We start from the raw sequence: 22,192 nt of genomic DNA on the forward strand, positions 1-22,192 counted from the left end.
CAATAATGTATACAAAAACACACTGGATAGGGCTTCCTGGCACACCCTCTTCTGCGAGAGTGCACTCAGACTGGAGATGCAGGAACATCTTAGGTCTCACTTAAGACAGCCGTGCACAGCAACGCACCGGGATCTTCAGCAAAACTGGGAAGAATAGCTTCTTAGGATGTACAGCATTTATTCTAGGAGATATTACAATGTTCCAGACTGAAGTTTCCGCGTGAACCTGTCAGAATTCAGATAAATATGTTCTCTGTTTCAAAGAGCTCTTTCTGCGAGTAGTTGTCTCGTGTGTCTGAGCAGGGCGCGATCAGGATGGCCGACCAATCTTGCACCCAAGTGCCAACAATGATTTTGGTCAAGCCATTTTGGAAGGCACTTCTCTAACGCTGATTGGTCACTTTTCTGTTCTTTGCTGTATTTGGGTGTCAAACTGGTGCAGAGGTGAACCTTTTCTCAGACAGTGTCAACGTGCAAAAATGACAAAATAATGAGGTAATCCTCCCCCTTCCACGGCCCTCACAGGTGAGTAGCCACGCTTTACAACCATGGTTGACTGATACAAATTCCAAACACACTGAGGCAAACCGTGCGTTGCACCAAGTACGCGTCCAGGTGCACGAAGGTATTCACGAACTGACACTTTAAAAACCTTGTCTTACAAGAAGCGACTCAAAGCGCGTGTAAACGAAGCAAACGAAAACTATTCTAAAACGATATACTGCTAAACTACCTGAGAAGGCCCAAACAAATAGATTACACTAAGCAGGAAATAAGCGGCCCAACTAAATCGCGCTGAGGGTGTCGGGGAAAAATATCGGGAATGCGTGTAACATATGGCACCTCATGCCCGGCTTCACAAAATAACAATTTATTGACGGGATTCTGAGAAGCCCGATAGTGACTGCACCGCGGTACTGCTCTACTGTGAAGCAAGTAAATCCAATCTGTGTAACTCATACCTGCTGCTTTGATCATGGAAGTTTTACGTTATGGTAAAACATTTGACCTGCAGCACTGCACAATTCCAGCCTGCCTTGCCCCATTCAGCCCAAAGCCTGCCCTCGGCAGTTACCCGACGGAAATTAAAATTGATTCTTTGTGGAAGGCAGGCACGATCTGCTGATGTGACATCACTAACGTGATGAACCTCATGATGTCGATCTTTTAACATGCTTGGACCGGGGTGGCCTCCGTAACAGGACATACCAGGCAGCACCAGCGAAAGATCAAGAATTTATTTTTAATAATTACGGGGTCCTCTGCTGGAGGAGAAAGATTGAGTAGACCCGGCCCGGTGATTTAAGTGCGAGTGCTGAGAACCGGAAAACACTGCCACAAATTAAACACTGCTAATACTTCTCCCTGGAGTGGTAACAGGCTTTTGTCATTTTTCAGCTCAGCGCAGATGGCACTGGCTAAACCTATGCTCAAAGACTTTGCAGTGAAATGGGAACAGGCTTTGTCAGTGTTGAGCTCAGTGAAACTCAAAGTACGGCCCAGGGGACGCCTGCGGCATTTCTGACCTTTTATGCAGCCCCTGGGCAACAGCAGCTCTGGGCTGCTGTTTACTTGACTGATTTATCTACAGGTTAGTTGCAAGTAGGGAAAGGAAATAACTATGGGGCCAATTACGATGGCGGGCAGACTCGCTGCTGCAAAAGGGACCGCCCGCCATAGGTGCGGTGGTCCCGCAAAATGAATTAGGATGCGCCCACCACACTGGCAAGCACATCCTGTATGTTTATATTGCAGTGGGTGTCAGCACTCGCAACAATGTAAAAATACAAGTTTGGCATATGTATGTACAACGTGGCAGGCACCGTGCAGTGCCTGCCACCTTGTACATGCACATGCAGGAGGGTACCGTAGGTACCCCCACGTGCAGCACCCCACCCCCTAACCCACCGGGGCCCACAACGGGCCCCCAAAGGCATTATCCGCCTGTCTTTTTACGGCGGGAACTCCACCGCAAACGACAGGCATCATAATGCCCACGGCGGTGCCTGCACGGCACGCCTCCATTACCCCATGGTACCGGATACTGCAAGGCTGGCAGAAAAGGACCGCCTTGTGGAACCATGGCGGACGGTCTTTCCGTCCGCCGTGGTACCTTTCCCATTCCCACCACCATCCTTATTTGGCGGTGGGAATATTCAGGGTGATTGTGGGAAAATATACCATTGCCGGGCCGGCGGTCCTTACCGCCGGCCGGGCAGTGGCGGACTTCCCGCCATTGTAATCGGCCCCTATGCTTTTCACTTTAGTAGCACCATAATTTTTCAAGACAGCAAACGTGTAAAAAATATGATAGTCTTTTCAAAAAGTGTGTTTAATTAACCTAAGAGTGTATTTAATTAACCTGTAGAACTGTTTCACCGTAGTAAATCAGATTATAGCAGTGCATTCAGAAGTATTTTTTTTTAAAGTTATAGTTTTCAACCATGAATTTAGAAATGTTCATGATCCTCCACAACCCTTCCTGATAACAATGCCATTAGTGATTAAATAGAAACACAGGAGAAGGTTTTGCACAGCATGCATCCTGAAGACATGTATTATGAGGTCCACTTATATGTGATAATGAAGAAAACGGAGAGAAATTCAAATAAAACTATTGCCCAAGATCACACAATTTGGTTCAGTGGGGAAACTGGGAATAATCACAGGTTTTCTGGTTTCACATTGTGCAATTCAATTCAGCCACTAGATGTACATGCTTTGCTTCCCCTACACCCACTGTAAAATTGTCATGTTTTTGATAAATATTTTAGTGTAATTCAGGTTTGATCTTTAAATTATTTTTGGCCTTTCCAATGTGTTTACATTCAACCTGCTGTAATATAAGGTTGCGGTACAAAAGGGGGTGGTGATGGACGGAGCATCTGAATCAATCAAACACTCACACCCAGTCAAAAGATCTGGGTTTAATCCATCACCGTTCTTTAGCCCACTCTGCCACCCCAGTTCAGACATGGCTATATGCAAATCAGTCTGACCCTGTGCATCATGGGAACAGTGCAGCCCGAACTGCCAAGCCATGTCTTCCCTGGACAGGAAGCAAGCTTCCGAAGACCAGTTTCTGGCATTCCAGCCGTCTTCAGCCCGGCTTGCTTGAATCCAGTGGCAAAGTGAGGAAGGGACTCACGTCTGAGCATACCCTGTAATATAAGGTTGGCCAGAAAGTACTTGTGCAAGTTGATTTCAATTGAGGTAAATGTCTACTACATAGGGTTTTGTACACATAGGGCCAAATTACAATGTCAATCAGAAAGCTGCTGGCCGATGGTCGGAGGCTTTCCAACCGAAATTGTAGGTTTAAAGTATTACAATGATGGCGGTTGGAGTTTAAAACCAGCCGGGGTACACAGCACAGTTCTGACGGGATCCTTGAGCACGCAGCTCCCATTGAGAAGTAGGAGTTTGAGGAAATCCATGCAACGTGTGGCAGGCACCTGATGATGCCTACCTCACAGTGCAGAGATTTTCAGGGGGGCACAAACGCAGGTCCTGGGGGTAAAGGGGCCGTGCTAGGGGCCCCCAAAGTCGCTTTCCGAGAGCCTTTCCATGTCAAAAAGCAAAACATGAAAAGGCTGTCCCTTCATCCACATCATAATTCCGACAGTGAATACGCTGTCCTTAAGGGATTATGAGGCCATTCCAACTGGCTGCTGGTAGGAGTCTTTATGACTGACATTGTAGGTTTAAAGACCGACTGCAGTATTACAATGACAGCGATTTGTGTATAAACTGGCAGGGGGATCCAACGAGAACCTTTCGGAATCATGGCAGATCTCACGGCCGGTTTATACTCTGACCGCCATCATTTTCATACAGCGGTCAGACTTTAAATCTACAATGTTGGTTGGAAAGCCTTCAACCAGCGGCCAGTCCAAATGGCCTCATAATCCCTTGTGGACAGCATTTTGGCTGTTGTGATTAGGATGTTGGTTTCCCACAGCCTTTCCTTATCGGCCTTTCCGACATGGAAAGGCTGTCCAAAAGTGACTTTGGGGGCCTCTAGCGGGGCCCCCTTACTCCCTGGCCAAACTCTATGTGGCCCTGTGGGGCACCTAAGGTGCCCCCCGAATATCCATGCACCGTGTGGCAGGCACCGCCAGGTGCCTGGCACATGGTGAAGGTATTTCCACAAACTCCCATTTCTCAATGGGAGCTTGTGCTGCAGGCAGTTTCTGCTCACCGCACAAGTTCCCAAAGAGAAATGGGAGTTTGCCACGGCACCATGTGAGGTCGCATCGTAATAAGGTGTGCGGAACCACCAACCTATGGTTGGGCGGTACACTCATTGATACAGTGTTGTTCGGAGGCAACTGACCGACATTTTTTTTCTAGAAGAAAACAGAAGAAAAGAAAAATAGTTAAAGAGAATAACAAAATCGTATTTCAATGGTTGTAATTACTCTTTCAGTATGAGCATTGGGTGATTTAAGATGCTGTGTTGTTTCTATGTACATGTGATTGTTTAACTTAAGTATGTTAGAATTTACTTGTCTAATTTTCTTTTTTTAAATTTCTTTATTTGTGCATAATTATACAATTTATAGTAATTACTGTTCCTTTCAGAAACACAGAAAACACACAAAAAATAGAATAAAAGACTAAAAGAAGAAACACAAAAACAACGCAGAAGTTAAGTATCAGAAAAAGTGTACAAATTATGCCCATTTTATTAGTTTACCCCCGTCCTATACCCCACCCTCCCCACCCATGAGGGGTTGGACTTAAGCCGAGTAATTATTAAAGCATGAAAAACGTCACTAATAGTTATCAATTCATCTAGACAATGGTGCCCACATTTTTAAGCCTTTAGAGCAGGCCCGTATTCCCCTTTTTACGTAGATAGCTTTCTCAAAGATATAATTTGCTAATAAGTGCGAAAGCCATTGATGAAAGCTAGGGGGGGTTGGAGCGACCACTGCGCCTTCATCGGCCTGGTCGCCCCCACGCTCCTCGCCTCTCCTGCCTCCTGAGCCTCACCTGCTGCCTGTGCCTGATCGCCAACGCCGATTCCGGCGCCCCAGCCGCCGCAGGGCTGCCCGCCAAGCCCGCACTGGTTTTCCCGCCGCTGCCTGCCTGCGGCCCCGCCCCCCGCCAGCCGATAGGCTCCCACGCTCCCGCCTCCCAGCGGACCCTCCCTCTCGGCTCCCTTCTTAAGGGGACCTAGACTCCTTCTCGGGAGCGACCACTGCGCCTTCATCGGCCTGGTCGCCCCCACGCTCCTCGCCTCTCCTGCCTCCTGAGCCTCACCTGCTGCCTGTGCCTGATCGCCGATGCCGATTCCGGCGCCCCAGCCGCCGCAGGGCCGCCCGCCAAGCCCGCACTGGTTTTCCCGCCGCTGCCAGCCTGCGGCCCCGCCCCCCGCCAGCCGATAGGCTCCCACGCTCCCGCCTCCCAGCGGACCCTCCCTCCCGGCTCCCTTCTTAAGGGGACCTAGACTCCTTCTCGGGAGCGACCACTGCGCCTTCATCGGCCTGGTCGCCCCCATGCTCCTCGCCTCTCCTGCCTCCTGAGCCTCACCTGCTGCCTGTGCCTGATCGCCGACGCCGATTCCGGCGCCCCAGCCGCCGCAGGGCCGCCTGCCAAGCCCGCACTGGTTTTCCCGCCGCTGCCTGCCTGCCCTTCCAGATCCTCATCAACCCCAAGACCACCCTCAGAGGCACCTTCATCTACAGACCCTCGGGACCACGCACCCAATTCAGCGAAGACATCGCCGACTTCATCAGCCCGCACGCCCTCCCCTCCGCTGACTACATCCTCCTCGGGGACCTCAACTTCCACCTGGAGAACAACAACGACCGCAACACCACCACCCTGCTGGACAACCTCGCCAACCTCGGTCTCAAGCAGCTGGTGACCACCCCCACCCACTACGCCGGACACACACTCGACCCCGTCTTCTCATCAAGCAGGGACGTCGCCTTCAGACACGCCACCAGACTCCACTGGACGGACCACAGCTGCGTCCACTTCAGCTTCAGAAGGACCACGATCCACCACCACCAGCAACAGGTTGCACGCAGAAGCTGGAACAAGATCACAGCCGACCAGCTCGCGACTTCCCTGAACATGAACCCTCCCACCAGCGCAACGAACCCAAGCCAGGCGGCCACCAACCTCGCGAAGTGGATCAGCAACTGCGCAGACGACCTCGCCCCCCTGAAGACCCCGCCTAGCAGACCCGGCAGCAAGAAAGCCCCATGGTTCACCGACGAACTCAAGAGCTCCAAGAAGAACTGCTGAGCCCTCGAGAAAGCCTGGCGCACAGACCCAACACCGAACAACATGACTGCCCTCAAGCTCGCCACCCGAAAACACCACCAACTGATCCACGCCACCAAGAAAACTGCTTTCAAGGAACGACTGGACAACAACGCCCACAACAGCAAGGAACTCTTCAACATCGTATAAAGAGCTCTCCAACCCCAACGCCGGAAACAACGACATCACCCCTTTGCAAGACCTCTGCAACTCCCTCGCCTCCTACTTCCACAACAAGATCACAGACATACACAACAGCTTCAGCCCTCAACCGACGCACGCCACGACTGAACCACTGCCCCCCACCACCACCCTCCGCGCCTGGACCCCGATCAGCACCGAAGACACCATCCGCACGATGAACTCCATCCACTCCGGTTCTCCGACCGACCCCTGCCCTCACCACGTCTTCAACAAGGCCGACGCTGTCATCGCACCCCACCTGCGGGACATCATCAACACCTCCTTCGACACAGCCACCTTCCCGGAGAGCTGGAAGCACGCTGAACTCAGCGCTCTGCTAAAGAAGCCATCAGCCGACCCCACCGACCTCAAGAACTACCGCCCCATCTCGCTGCTCCCGTTTCCTGCAAAAGTCATCGAGAAGACCGTCAACAAGCAGCTGGCCGCCTTCCTCGAGACGAACGGATCCCTCGACCTCTCGCAGTCTGGCTTCCGGGCCAACCACAGCACTGAGACCGCCCTGATCGCAGCTACCGATGACATCCGAGCCTTGCTCGACAACGGAGAAACAGCGGCCCTCATCCTCCTAGACCTCTCCGCGGCCTTCGACACGGTCTGCCACCGAACCCTAGTGCAGCGCCTCAGCAACGTCGGAATCCAGGAGAAGGCACTGGAATGGATCACCTCGTTCCTCGCCGGAAGGACACAGAGTCCGCCTCCCCCCGTTCAGATCAGAAGCCACCGAAGTCATCTGCGGCGTTCCTCAAGGCTCCTCGCTCAGCCCAACCCTCTTCAACGTCTACATGAGCCCCCTCGCAGCCATCGCACGCCAACACAACCTCAACATCATCTCCTACGCCGACGACACCCAGCTGATCCTCTCCCTCACCAACGACCCCGCCACCGCCAGAGCCAACCTACACGAAGGGATGACAGACGTAGCCAAGTGGATGATGAGCAGCCGCTTGAAACTGAACTCGGACAAGACGGAAGTCCTCATCCTGGGAAACCTCACCCTCGGCCTGGGACAACTCCTGGTGGCCCCCGTCCTGGGCAGCGCACCCAAACCAACAGACCACGCACGCAACCTGGGCTTTATCCTGGACTCCTCCCTCTCCATGACCAGACAAGTCAACGCCGTCTCCTCGTCATGCTTCAACATCCTGCGCATGCTACGCAAGATCTTCCGGTGGATCCCCACCCAGACTAGGAAGACGGTCACCCAGGCCCTCGTCACCAGCCGTCTGGACTACGGCAACTCTCTCTACGCCGGAACCACCGCCAAACTCCAGAAGAGACTCCAGCAGATCCAGAACGCCTCAGCACGACTCATCCTGGACATCCCCCGTCGCAGCCACATCTCCGGACACCTGAGAGATCTGCACTGACTCCCGGTCAACAAGAGAATCACCTTCCGTCTCCTCACCCACGCACACAAGGCCCTACACAACCAAGGCCCAGGATACCTCAACAGCCGCCTCAACTTCTACGCTCCCACACGCCAACTTCGATCGACCGACCACGCCCTCGCCGCCGTCCCCCGGATCCGAAGAGCCACCACAGGAGGAAGGTCCTTCTCCTACCTGGCCGCCAAGACATGGAACTCCCTCCCGACCGAACCTCCGCCTGACCCAGGACCACCTCGCCTTCAGGAAGCAGCTCAAGACCTGGCTGTTCGAGCAGTAGCGGAACCCCCTCCCCCAGCGCCTGGAGACCCTCCGGGTGAGTAGTGCGCTATATAAATGCTGTGATTGATTGATTGATTGATTGATTGATCCAACCATGCCGAGGCCAAGCATAGTCGCAGTATCACCATACCAATAAATACAAGTTGTTCTCCTGGCTTCCCTCTGAAGTTGCGAGTCTACCCCAAGTCCCACCAAAGAAGAAGTGAGTACATAGTCCTCCCCTAGCACTTTCTTTAAAAAGTTTGAGATTTCCTGTTTCAAGCCACTTACAGAGTGACATGAGCTAAACATGTGATCTAAATCTGCTTGGTGCAATGCACACCGGGACATTGAGTTCCTTTTCCAGACCCCCATTTAGAGACTCGGCTAATGTTCTCTACATTCTTACTTGTTGAATTTCATTTATAAATATAATTAATGGTCTTTAATATTGAGTACAATAATTTGCAACCTTGAAAAGCTCTCTTCATAGACACGTGATTTCTTTCGTGTAACTCAGTTTATTTTTGGACATATCTATGATGCAAGAATTTATTTTTACTACACGAAGAATTATGTCTTAACATTAAGATTGAATACACTTTATAAAGAGCTAGGAAATATTATTTCTTTTCTACTAAACACTGGAGTTTATGTGTCACAAAACACGGGAAAGAGGCATGCATGGTGAAAAGACTCTAGTAGTTAAAATAAAAGATTCAACAATTTAATAACATTACTAATGGGTTAATGAATAACAAATGTGACCTGAAACATGGTCTTTGAAAGTGCACCTCCATTGTTAGAAACTGACATTGGTGCTGCTTTTCACAGGGATCCAGAGGCACAGATGCATGGGGACATGTACAAACCTGTGCAGACACAGATAAGAGCTTTAATTAACAATTGACAATCATTCAAAATTGTTCTCACTTTACATTCCGATACTTGCATATACAATGAGAAAAAGTAAAATAAGCGTCAGAATCTGAAGGAAATGTTATGTTATGTTAAAGAAGCTTATAAAGCGCATGGCTACCCCAGCAAAGAGGAGTCCCAGCGCTAGCGGACAAGCAGCAATGGAGGGTGGCGGCTAGCCAGATGGAAGGACAGCCAAAAGGATGCCTATAATCTAGAGCCCGGAGAGCAAAAGCGCCGCGCGCGCGCCCCCAGCTAGATGGAGGACAATAGCCAGGTTTTAATCTGGAAATTTAATTTTTTTTATACTATTCCATAGAAGGAAGGCCCAGACTTACGAAGATTCTGCACAAAACCTATGTCGGTATTTACAAAGCACCTCAAGCCTTGTCCTTTCTTTGTGTCAGGGAGGCATTCCGTGGGCAGTTCGTGGGCGTTTACAATGCATCTATCAACGGATCTTGGCACAAACCCTTCTTTACAAATGTTGTAGAAATGGGTTTGTGCCAAAATGGTGCACCTGCCTGCCGCTGGCACAACAGGAAGAATATCTTTTATCGTTATTTTCTCTTTGCATGTTTGCTGCATTCTGACCTTTTTAACCCTTGCTCTTCCAACGCTTCCATCACTGTCACTCTACAGTCACTCTGCACTCACTGTCACTCTACAGTCACTCTGCACTCACTGTCACTCTACAGTCACTCTGCACTCACTGTCACTCTGCACTCACTGTCACTCTACAGTCACTCTGCACTCACTGTCACTCTGCACTCACTCTGCACTCACTCTGCACTCACTCTGCACTCACTGTCACTCTGCACTCACTGTCACTCTGCACTCACTCTGCACTCACTCTGCACTCACTCTGCACTCACTCTGCACTCACTTTGCACTCACTCTGCACTCACTCTGCACTCACTCTGCACTCACTCTGCACTCACTTTGCACTCACTCTGCACTCACTCTGCACTCACTCTGCACTCACTCTGCACTCACTCTGCTCTCACTCTGCACTCACTCTGCACTCACTGTCACTCTGCACTCACTGTCACTCTGCACTCACTCTGCACTCACTCTGCACTCACTCTGCACTCACTGTCACTCTGCACTCACTGTCACTCTGCACTCACTCTGCACTCACTCTGCACTCACTCTGCACTCACTCTGCACTCACTCTGCACTCACTTTGCACTCACTCTGCACTCACTCTGCACTCACTCTGCACTCACTCTGCTCTCACTCTGCACTCACTCTGCACTCACTCTGCACTCACTGTCACTCTGCACTCACTGTCACTCTGCACTCACTGTCACTCTGCACTCAGTCTGCACTCACTGTCACTCTGCACTCAGTCTGCACTCACTGTCACTCTGCACTCAGTCTGCACTCACTGCCACTCTGCACTCTCAAACTGCACTCTCAATCTGCACTCTCAATCTGCACTCTCAATCTGCACTCTCAATCTGCACTCTCAATCTGCACTCTCAATCTGCACTCTCCACTCTCAATCTGCACTCTGCACTCTCAATCTGCACTCTGCACTCTCAATCTGCACTCTGCACTCTCAAACTGCACTCTGCACTCTCAATCTGCACTCTGCACTCTGATTCTGCACTTTCAATCTGCACTCTCAATCTGCACTCTCAATCTGCACTCTCAATCTGCACTCTCAACTCTCAATCTGCACTCTCAACTCTCAATCTGCACTCTCAAACTGCACTCTCAATCTGCACTCTCAATCTGCACTCTCAATCTGCACTCTCAACTCTCAAACTGCACTCTGCACTCTCAATCTGCACTCTGCACTCTCAATCTGCACTCTGCACTCTCAATCTGCACTCTGCACTCTCAATCTGCACTCTCAATCTGCACTCTCAAACTGCACTCTGCACTCTCAATCTGCACTCTCAAACTGCACTCTGCACTCTCAATCTGCACTCTCAATCTGCACTCTCAATCTGCACTCTGCACTCTCAATCTGCACTCTCAAACTGCACTCTCAAACTGCACTCTCAACTCTCAATCTGCACTCACAACTCTCAATCTGCACTCACAACTCTCAATCTGCACTCTGAATCTGCACTCTCAACTCTCAAATTGCACTTTGAAACTGCACTCTCAATCTGCACTCACTCTGCACTCACTCTGCACTCACTCTGCACTCACTCTGCACTCACTCTGTACTCACTGTCACTATGCACTCACTGTCACTCTGCACTCACTGTCACTCTGCACTCACTGTCACTCTGCACTCACTCTGCACTCACTCTGCACTCACTCTACAGTCACTCTGCACTCACTGTCACTCTACAGTCACTCTGCACTCACTGTCACTCTACAGTCACTCTGCACTCACTGTCACTCTACAGTCACTCTGCACTCACTGTCACTCTGCACTCACTGTCACTCTACAGTCACTCTGCACTCACTGTCACTCTGCACTCACTGTCACTCTGCACTCACTGTCACTCTGCACTCAGTCTGCACTCACTGTCACTCTGCACTCAGTCTGCACTCACTGTCACTCTGCACTCAGTCTGCACTCACTGCCACTCTGCACTCTCAATCTGCACTCTCAATCTGCACTCTCAATCTGCACTCTGCACTCTCAATCTGCACTCTGCACTCTCAATCTGCACTCTGCACTCTCAAACTGCACTCTGTACTCTCAATCTGCACTCTGCACTCTGATTCTGCACTCTCAATCTGCACTCTCAATCTGCACTCTCAATCTGCACTCTCAATCCACACTCTCAACTCTCAATCTGCACTCTCAACTCTCAACCTGCACTCTCAAACTGCACTCTCAATCTGCACTTTCAATCTGCACTCTCAATCTGCACTCTCAATCTGCACTCTCAATCTGCACTCTCAACTCTCAATCTGCACTCTGCACTCTCAATCTGCACTCTGCACTCTCAATCTGCACTCTGCACTCTCAATCTGCACTCTCAATCTGCACTCTCAAACTGCACTCTGCACTCTCAATCTGCACTCTCAAACTGCACTCTGCACTCTCAATCTGCACTCTCAAACTGCACTCTGCACTCTCAATCTGCACTCTCAAACTGCACTCTCAACTCTCAATCTGCACTCACAACTCTCAATCTGCACTCACAACTCTCAATCTGCACTCTGAATCTGCACTCTCAACTCTAAAATTGCACTTTCAAACTGCACTCTCAATCTGCACTCTCAATCTGCACTCTCAATCTCCACTCTCAATCTGCACTCTGCACTCTCAATCTGCACTCTGCACTCTCAATCTGCACTCTCAATCTGCACTCTCAAACTGCACTCTCAAACTGCACTCTCAACTCTCAATCTGCACTCTGCACTCTCAATCTGCACTCTGCACTCTCAATCTGCACTATGCACTCTGCACTCTCAATCTGCACTCTCAAACTGCACTCTCAATCTGCACTCTCAATCTACACTCTCAATCTGCACTCTCAATCTGCACTCTCAAACTGCACTCTCAACTCTCAAACTGCACTCTGCACTCTCAATCTGCACTCTCAATCTGCACTCAATCTGCACTCTCAAACTGCACTCTCAAACTGCACTCTCAATCTGCACTCTCAAACTGCACTCTCAAACTGCACTCTCAAACTTCACTCTCAAACTGCACTCTCAAACTGCACTCTCAATCTGCACTCTCAATCTGCACTCTCAACTCTCAATCTGCACTCTGCACTCTCAATCTGCACTCTCAATCTGCACTCTGCACTCTCAAACTGCACTCTCAAACTGCACTCTCAATCTGCACTCTCAATCTGCACTCTCAATCTGCACTCTCAAACTGCACTCTCAACTCTCAATCTGCACTCACAACTCTCAATCTGCACTCTGAATCTGCACTCAATGCCCAAGGACAGCAGCTTTTAAAAACAAATTGGGAAAGTTGATCAGAGCTCTTGCTTGCATAAAAATACGTAACCTGCGAGTGCCCCGATTCTAGCCGTGACAAACAACGCGTTTGCCAAGCGACACAATTTGAAGTAAGCAGAGCTTTGCATGAAAAGACAATGAGACCATTAATGCCCCGGTTACTTACCGGTAATCTTCATTACTCCGAGTATAGTCTTCCTCACCACATGACTTACATAGTGAGCTTCAGCTCCACGACAGAACCCTCCAAAGTAAAAAAAGCCTCCCACCCCCTCCCAACATGGCCGACCAGTCACCCCTGACCTCTATAAGAGGCGGGCCGGCCCAACCAACAGCCTGAACCACCAAGCAAACAATGAAGCCGATAGCCAGACAGGGAGGGGGGGAGGGAACTCATGTGGCGAGGAAGACTATACTCAGAGTAATGAAGATTACCGGTAAGTAACCGGGGCATTACCTCCTCATTAGTCTTCCTCGCCACATGACTTACATAGTGAGCAAATACCCAAGCCAAAAGGCTTCTTTGACCACAAGAAGAACAACACCACACGGTGATGCAGAAAACACAACACAAGGTTCATTCAGTACAATGCAAAGAAAACAGGAATTCCAGCAAACCTGAATCAAGACACAAAGAAAAGGCCATCAAGGAGCCACAGCTCCCGCACTCAGAACGGCCCCCGCGAAGTCCACAGGGACAGAACCACCCAGACAACGCGATAGTGTTCCATGAACATGTGGGGGGACGACCACGTCGCCGCCCGACAAATCTCCTCGGTGGCGACACCCTTGAAGGAGGCCCAGGACACAGATACACTCCTAGTGGAATGACCCTGGACCCCCGCCGGTACCACCGAACCCAGCGAAGCATAGGAAAGGATGATAGCCTGTGTAGGAGAGTAGGGTCTGCAATCCTATGATCACCCGGACTTTTTGCTTTTGTTTCACTGGTTTACGACTTTCTCGGGCTGTGGGCCTGCCAATCAGACCCACAGCCTAGCTGTTCTCTCGCTAAATTGATATGTGTACCTAAGGTGCATTACCCAATTGGAACTGGGCCACCCTGTCAGACCCTGTAACTCAGGGCATCGGTGTACCCAGGGCCTACCAGGGGCTGAAGCATGTATTATGCCACCCCTGGATGGCCATCTAAATCTGACACAACTGGCTGCACGACAGCTGGGGCCACGTGGCGTACTCGCCCGTTGCTGTAGGTGTAGTATCCCTATACCTAACCTTAAAATGGACACCCGAGTTCCTCTCAGTCACTCCTATGGCAGGCCTTGACAATCCTGAAGGCAGAGTGCATGGAACCGTGTGAATTGGGCTCTGGCACGAGCCGAGCCCGGTTGCAGCTTGCGGAACCAAGACCCAATGGCTGTTCCATGATAACGCGTATCATATCGGTAACTTCGGTATCGCGTTATCAAGACATGTCGAGTAAGGTGCCATACGAATCGGGCTGCTGCCCCCTCACCAATTCTGGCGACGAGGTTAGCATTCCGCCCTTCTAGAGGGACACGACATGTACGTAACTGTGAACCCCGGTTAAAGTTAACTGAAGCCTCAGCTCCACAAAATGGATGCTGCCACCACAGACACGAGTCTGACCTCCTGCTGCTGGGAGTCCTTCCAGCGAGGAGAGCTTGGACAAAGGGTTTCCTGTCAAGGGCGGTGTTCGCACCGTCCCAGACAGGGTTTGTGTATTCTGGGTAGGTAGGGCTTGGCGAGAAGGTGACTGCGGAGTGGCACCCCGGTGCTCACTACGCATCTGCCGGCTAGAACCAGTTCCAGGGGCGCGCAGCCCCTGACCTGGGGAAAGTCCAGCAGGGGGAGAAGGGTGTAACTACCCCCCTTCCTGGTCCCACCCTTAGGGCAGGACCTAGTCATGTACCCACCCCTTTCTTTAGGATAAAGGCCGGAGCGGGACCCTTCCAAATTAGATCATCTTTGAATCAAGACTACTTTCTACGAAAGGACTTCGAGACTCTTCTCAAGATTTCTCCCTTGTGGCTAAGGAGTAGTCACCCTGCATCCGCAGGCACCAGCTAAGAACTCTACGGTTTGCTGCAAGTCCTTCCTCAAGGATCCGACGGCCCAGCTCGACGAGAACCGGCTTCCCTGGCACCTCTGACCTCTACCCACGTCTTCAGCTCAGCTGAGATCTGTGGTTGCGACGAGACCTCGAGGGACCGGCCATCATCAAAACCTGCACGCTTTCTTAATCAGCACGACCATCGAAGCAATTCTCTGGTGAGTGCTCTGGGGTCCGAGAAGCCCCGACCCTGAGTAGCTCCAGCACCGAAGTGCAGTCTCCCAGCATCTCCACGATCTGTGTGGGGCCCTTCTGCTCGCTGCTCAGCACGTTGTCTGGTCACTAGCCGCTGGCTTGTGCCCTTCTTTGACGACGTCCGACAACCAACGCTGCTGGTCTGGTTGCCCCAGATCGGCCCTTGCTCCCTTTTTCGAGAGGAGCACCCCGGACCCTCCTGGTCCACTCAAGACGCCATTTTAGGCCCACCACGTGGCCCTGAAATCTGCCAAGGCTTGTTGCCCCAATCCTGGGCCCAGCGACGCCGACAGCATCAACCTTCGTGGGACAGCTCGCACCTCCATCCTGGTCGCCGACAACGCCTCCTGGTCCATGAGACTGCAGAGCCTAGCGTCGCCCACTCACCTAGTCGAGGTGACGGCCATCCGGTGCCTTCCTGGTACCCTCTGACTACTGGCTAGTAGTACGAACTTGGTCCCCTCTGCTTTCAGGTATCAACGATCACTGATCCAGGCTTGGATCTCTACGAACTATTCATCACTGGTCGCCGGCCAGCAACTCCTTTTCTTCCGGCTCCTGGCTCGTCAGCGAAGACCCCCGACGCCTGTAAGACTTGTGCAGCCGCAGCCCTCGTGGCTAGGTAACTTCGGCATTTCGGTGCCTGCATAGCCTCCTTACTCTAGGGTCCCGAGTCCCTCGCTTCCGACTTGCCTTATCGGGTCCGCCCGAGACCACTAAACTTTCCGTGCCCTCGGGCACTTGTTTTAATTGTGCACTTGAAGTATTTTCTAAGAGCTTTTGTTCTGTGCTTAGTACCCTGTCCTCATAAAGAGTACAGGGCTGTTGTGATTCTAATAAATATACTGTTTATTTTCATAACACTTGTGTGGTGTCCTTTCACTTGGTGTTCAAGGGGTATGTGATGGTATTACAGCTGGCTTAACACGCCCTCTAGAGTTTAGCCCGAAGACTGCTCGTATCCACGCTACTAGGATAGCTGGTCTAAGGTTGACTTACAACCAATCACCATAAGGGTCGTTTGGAACGATACATAGTGGTCGCTAGAATAGCGAACGCTGCATATCGGGCCAACTTCTCACATTGGTGAGCAGCGGTTGGGATTTGAGCTTGCTGTTGTTTTACCACGCGTATCCTAAGAATATCTTGTGAAAGATCACATAAGTACTCCAGGTACATATCACTTAGCTTAGAATACTCTGAGTTCTACTGAACCAGCTGTTGTAGCTCCTCAAGGCTTAGCACACCTTGGCTACAACTCTTAGCAAGGGATCAGTAGGTAAACCCATAGTGTAGGTTGGTGCATCACTTACACCACACTAGAAGCAGCATGTCGGACAAAGGCGGAAACTCTGAGTCTCCCCTTGTGTCAGTCGACCCTCCACAGGTCACCTCCAGATATGCTGCACTTAGCTTCCACGAGATGCGACAGATCTGTACATCTCGGAAGTTAAAACAGGGTGCAAACCCTACCATTCCGTTTCTGATTGGTCTCTTGGAGACTTATGATGCTAGGAGGGCGGGTAACACCGACCCTTCTCATCCAGAGATGGAGATGCCTCCCCTCGAGGGAACCCGAGGTGACCCTGACCTTATCCATCTCTCCGCCGAGGGCGAAGAGGAGGACGAGGAACCAGAGACATCTGGGGACGAGGCAGACCAAGGTCCAGTCAGAGTTAGTCAGCTAACCCAGGACAACTTAAGCCGGCACGAGATTGGTACTAGGGGACCCCTGGGCCCTCTCTCGGGCCAGCTTAACATTGGGAACGGACGAGTTAGGTCTCTGTCGAGAGGCTCTAACAGATCCGCTCGAACCAATGGCTCTCGAGGTTCTGCTCGAAGAGGGATGACATCACCTCAGAGGAGAATGTACGAAGCAAAGGAGAGGGAAGTCAATCTGCGGATCGAGAGGGAAGAACTTGCCCTAGCCAAAGAGAGACTCGCCTTTGCTCGAGAGCAAGAGTTGAGTGGGACAATTCCCACTGGTGGCAGCATTCCCCCACGGGAACCCAGGAGTTTAGACACTAAGCACCTGAATAAGATAGTGCCCCCCTTTAAGCAAGGGGACGACATCCACAAATGGATTACTGCTTTGGAGCGGGCCTGCACTGTACAGTGCATCCCCCAGAGTCAGTGGGCAGCTATCTTGTGGCTCTCCTTTGACGGTAAAGGTAGAGATAAGCTCCTCACTACTAGAGTCGAGGACGCTAACAATTACCAGATCCTGAAGAACACACTGATTGATGGGTTCGGCCTAACCACTGAGCAGTACAGGTTGCTGTTCAGGGATACCCAGAAAACTCAGTCTCAGGACTGGTCTGATTTCGTTGATTGTGCCACTAAGGCTTTGGAGGGCTGGTTGCTGGGCAGTAAGGTTACGGATTACACAGGATTGTATAATTTGATCATGCGAGAACAGATTTTAAACAATTGTCAGAACCAGTTGTTGCATCAGCACCTTGTCGACTCGGATCTGACCTCTCCCCAAGAATTGGGAAAGAAGGCAGACAGATGGGTCAGAACAAGGGTTAAGCAAAACCAGGGCCAGAACCAGGGTGGTCAGAAGAAAGCAGACCAGAAGGCTAAAGATTCGAAAGGGGAACAAACTGACCAGAAGTCTTCGACAGGTCCCCAACAACCCAAAGAGGGGGGGGGGTCAGGCTTCCCAGAAAAAGAAGAATCAAGAAGGCCAATCGAAAAGGTGGTGCCAATACTGTAAAAGTAAAACTCACTGGTTTAGTGAGTGCACCAAGAAAGGAGGGCAGACTCCTGCTACTGCAGCCCCTAAGGCACCTGTGCCCCCTAGTACAGCCAGCAGTAGTAGTGCGCCTCCCAAGGGACTAGTTGGGTTAACCTTGGGTTCTGAGGGGTGTGACAGCTTAGCTGGTATGCTCACTCAGGCTGTCCTTGTCTGTACAGGGGATGTGGATATATCCCCTGATGTCAGTCCCAATACTTTGGGCAAATACCGACAGACGCCTTTACTAAATGGAAGAATGGCTCAGGCCTATAGGGACACTTGTGCCAGCGTCACCATGGTGACGCCTAACTTTGTGGACCCTGGACAGATCATGCCAGGTACAGATTTCCTGGTGACCAATGCCAGCAACGTCACTACCAGTCATAGTATGGCGATTGTTGCTTTCTCCTGGGGAGGGGTAAATGGCCAGAAAAAGGTTGTTGTTAGTTCAGACCTCCCAGTGGATTGTTTGTTGGGCAATGATTTGGAGTCATCACAATGGTCAGAAGTGGAGCAACGGACTCACATGGAGATGTTAGGCTTGCCAGCACACGTGTTTGCTGTGACCAGGTCACAGGTCAGACGATGCCCCACTGAACAGGTGCTGGATCCTGGAACAACGGACCAGACACCACCCAAGAAGAAGAGCAGTCGGGTTAAGGCTTCGCCTTCCCCCTTGCCCCAGGTCGAGGATCAGGTCTCAGAGGAGGCTGACCTCCAGGAATTGCGGGAAACTGAACCTAAAGAACTCGAACTTGATCAAGTTGAGTTTCTGGGCTCAGGGGGACCCACACGAGAGGACCTGGGGAAGGACCAGTTAGACTGCCCTTCTCTTGAACCCCTCAGACAGCAGGCTGCTGCTGAGGCTGCTGGGAACGCCACAGGTACCCACAAGGTATACTGGGAAGATGGACTCCTGTACACTGAGGCAAGAGACCCCAAGCCTGGCATGACCAGGAGGCTGGTCGTCCCCTTGTCTCAGCGTGGTTTCCTCCTTACCTTGGCCCACGAGATTCCCTTAGCAGGACACTTAGGCCAGACGAAGACGTGGGACAGGCTTGTCTCGCACTTTCACTGGCCTCACATGAACGAGGATACCAAGGAGTTTTGCCGCTCCTGTGTCACTTGCCAAGCCAGTGGTAAGTCAGGTGGCACGACAAAGGCCCCCCTTATACCAATGCCTGTGGTGGGGGTGCCCTTTGAGCGGGTGGGGATTGACATCGTCGGTCCCATGGTACCACCAACAGCATCAGGGCACAAGTTTATACTGGTGGTAGTGGATCATGCCACCAGGTATCCTGAAGCTATTCCCCTTAGGACCACTACAGCGCCTGTTGTGGCAAGAGCCCTAGTTGGAGTATTCTCCAGAGTGGGCTTCCCTAAGGAGGTCGTCTCCGACAGAGGTGCAAACTTTATGTCGAGCTACTTAACTGCTATGTGGAAGGAATGTGGTGTCAACTACCAGTTCACTACACCCTATCATCCACAATGCAATGGGCTTGTTGAGAGATTCAACAGGACCCTAAAAGGGATGATTCATGGACTACCTGAAAAGCTTCGGCGTAGATGGGACGTCCTGATCCCCTGCCTTTTATTCGCTTACAGAGAAGTCCCACAGAAGGGGGTTGGCTACAGCCCTTTTGAACTTTTGTACGGGCATCCTGTAAGAGGACCCCTGTGTTTGGTGAAGGAAGGATGGGAGAGACCTCTCAAAAAGCCTGCAACCAACATAGTGGACTATGTGCTTGGTCTCCGCTCGCGGATGGCTGAGTACATGGAGAAGGCATCCAAAAACCTTAAGGCCAGCCAAGAACTCCAAAAAGCTTGGCATGACCAAAAGGCTGTCTTGACTGTTTACCAACCCGGACAGAAGGTGTGGGTGTTGGAGCCAGTGGCCCCAGCAGCAGTCAAGGACAAATGGTCCGGGCCCTACACCATCCTGGAGAAGAAGGGAGAGGTCACCTACCTGGTAGACCTGGGAACTCCCCGGAGCCCCCACAGGGTGCTCCATGTCAACAGGCTCAAGGCATATGTCGACAGGAAGGACATGAGTTTGCTCATGGCCATAGATGAGGGACAGGAGGAGGAGAGTGACCCTCTCCCCGACCTGCTCACTCAGAATCCTTACGATGGGTCGGTAGATGGTGTTGTCTTTTGTGGCAGCCTCTCCGAACATCAACAGGAGGATTGTAAACAGGTTCTTCAATCCTTCCGACATATGTTCTCTCTAACACCCAGTCAGACCAATTGGTGCACCCACGAGGTCGACACTGGTGACAGCTTGCCCGTCAAGAGTAAAATCTACCGGCAGCCTGATCACGTTAGAGACTGCATCAAGAGTGAAGTGCAGAAAATGTTGGAGCTGGGAGTCATTGAACCCTCGGATAGCCCTTGGGCTAGTCCCGTAGTTCTAGTGCCGAAACCTCACACCCCGGGCGGTAAGAAAGAGATGAGGTTCTGCGTAGACTACAGGGGTCTCAATGCAGTCACTAAGACTGACGCCCACCCAATACCAAGGGCAGACGAGCTTATCGATAGATTGGCTTCGGCCAACTACTTAAGTACGTTTGACCTAACAGCTGGGTATTGACAAATCAGGTTAGCTGAGGACGCCAAGCCTAAAACCGCATTTTCTACCCCTGGTGGGCATTATCAGTTCGTGGTGATGCCCTTTGGTTTGAAAAATGCACCTGCCACCTTCCAACGGTTGGTGAATCACGTTCTCACCGGGCTGGATGACTTCTGTGCGGCGTATCTTGACGATATTGCTGTCTTTAGCTCCACCTGGGAGGATCACCTGGTCCACCTGCGGAAAGTGTTAGAGGCTCTGCAAGCAGCAGGTCTCACTATCAAGGCTACCAAGTGCCAGATAGGGCAGACACAGGTTGTATACTTGGGCCACCTCGTCGGTGGAGGCCAAGTTCAACCACTGGAGAGAAAGATACAGTCAATCAGGGACTGGGCTCCTCCAACCACCCAGACTCAGGTTCGAGCTTTCTTGGGCCTGACTGGTTACTACCGGAAGTTCGTCAGGAATTACGGATCGATTGTGACTCCGCTCAATGAACTGACGAGTAAGAAAATGCCAAAAAAGGTTCAGTGGACAGCGAGCTGTCAAAAAGCATTCGATGACCTAAAACAGGCCATGTGCACGGCACCTATCCTCAAGAGTCCAGACTACTCCAAACCATTCATTGTCCAAACAGATGCTTCTGAGTTGGGTGTGGGAGCTGTTCTATCTCAACTGAATTTTGATGGTAATGACCAGCCCATTGCTTTTATAAGCAGACGGCTGACCCCCAGAGAGAAAAATTGGTCAGCTATAGAGAGGGAGGCCTTCGCTGTGGTGTGGGCCCTGAAGAAACTGAGGCCATACTTGTTTGGCACTCATTTCAAGATTCAGACCGACCATAAGCCCCTCCTATGGCTAAATCAGATGAAGGGTGAAAACCCCAAACTGCTTAGGTGGTCCATTTCCCTACAGGGGATGGACTTCACAGTGGAGCATAGACCTGGCACTGATCATGGCAATGCAGATGGGCTCTCCAGGTATTTCCACTTAGAACAAGAAGACTCACCTGGTCAAGGTTAGCTTATTGTCCCAACGTTTGGGGGGGGGTCATGTAGGAGAGTAGGGTCTGCAATCCTATGATCACCCGGACTTTTTGCTTTTGTTTCACTGGTTTACGACTTTCTCGGGCTGTGGGCCTGCCAATCAGACCCACAGCCTAGCTGTTCTCTCGCTAAAATGATATGTGTACCTAAGGTGCATTACCCAATTGGAACTGGGCCACCCTGTCAGACCCTGTAACTCAGGGCATCGGTGTACCCAGGGCCTACCAGGGGCTGAAGCATGTATTATGCCACCCCTGGATGGCCATCTAAATCTGACACAACTGGCTGCACGACAGCTGGGGCCACGTGGCGTACTCGCCCGTTGCTGTAGGTGTAGTATCCCTATACCTAACCTTAAAATGGACACCCGAGTTCCTCTCAGTCACTCCTATGGCAGGCCTTGACAATCCTGAAGGCAGAGTGCATGGAACCGTGTGAATTGGGCTCTGGCACGAGCCGAGCCCGGTTGCAGCTTGCGGAACCAAGACCCAATGGCTGTTCCATGATAACGCGTATCATATCGGTAACTTCGGTATCGCGTTATCAAGACATGTCGAGTAAGGTGTCATACGAATCGGGCTGCTGCCCCCTCACCAATTCTGGCGACGA

The sequence above is a fragment of the Lissotriton vulgaris genome, chromosome 3_1 (genome assembly GCF_964263255.1).
Source record: "Lissotriton vulgaris chromosome 3_1, aLisVul1.2, whole genome shotgun sequence".
In the NCBI taxonomy this organism is placed as follows: domain Eukaryota; kingdom Metazoa; phylum Chordata; class Amphibia; order Caudata; family Salamandridae; genus Lissotriton; species Lissotriton vulgaris.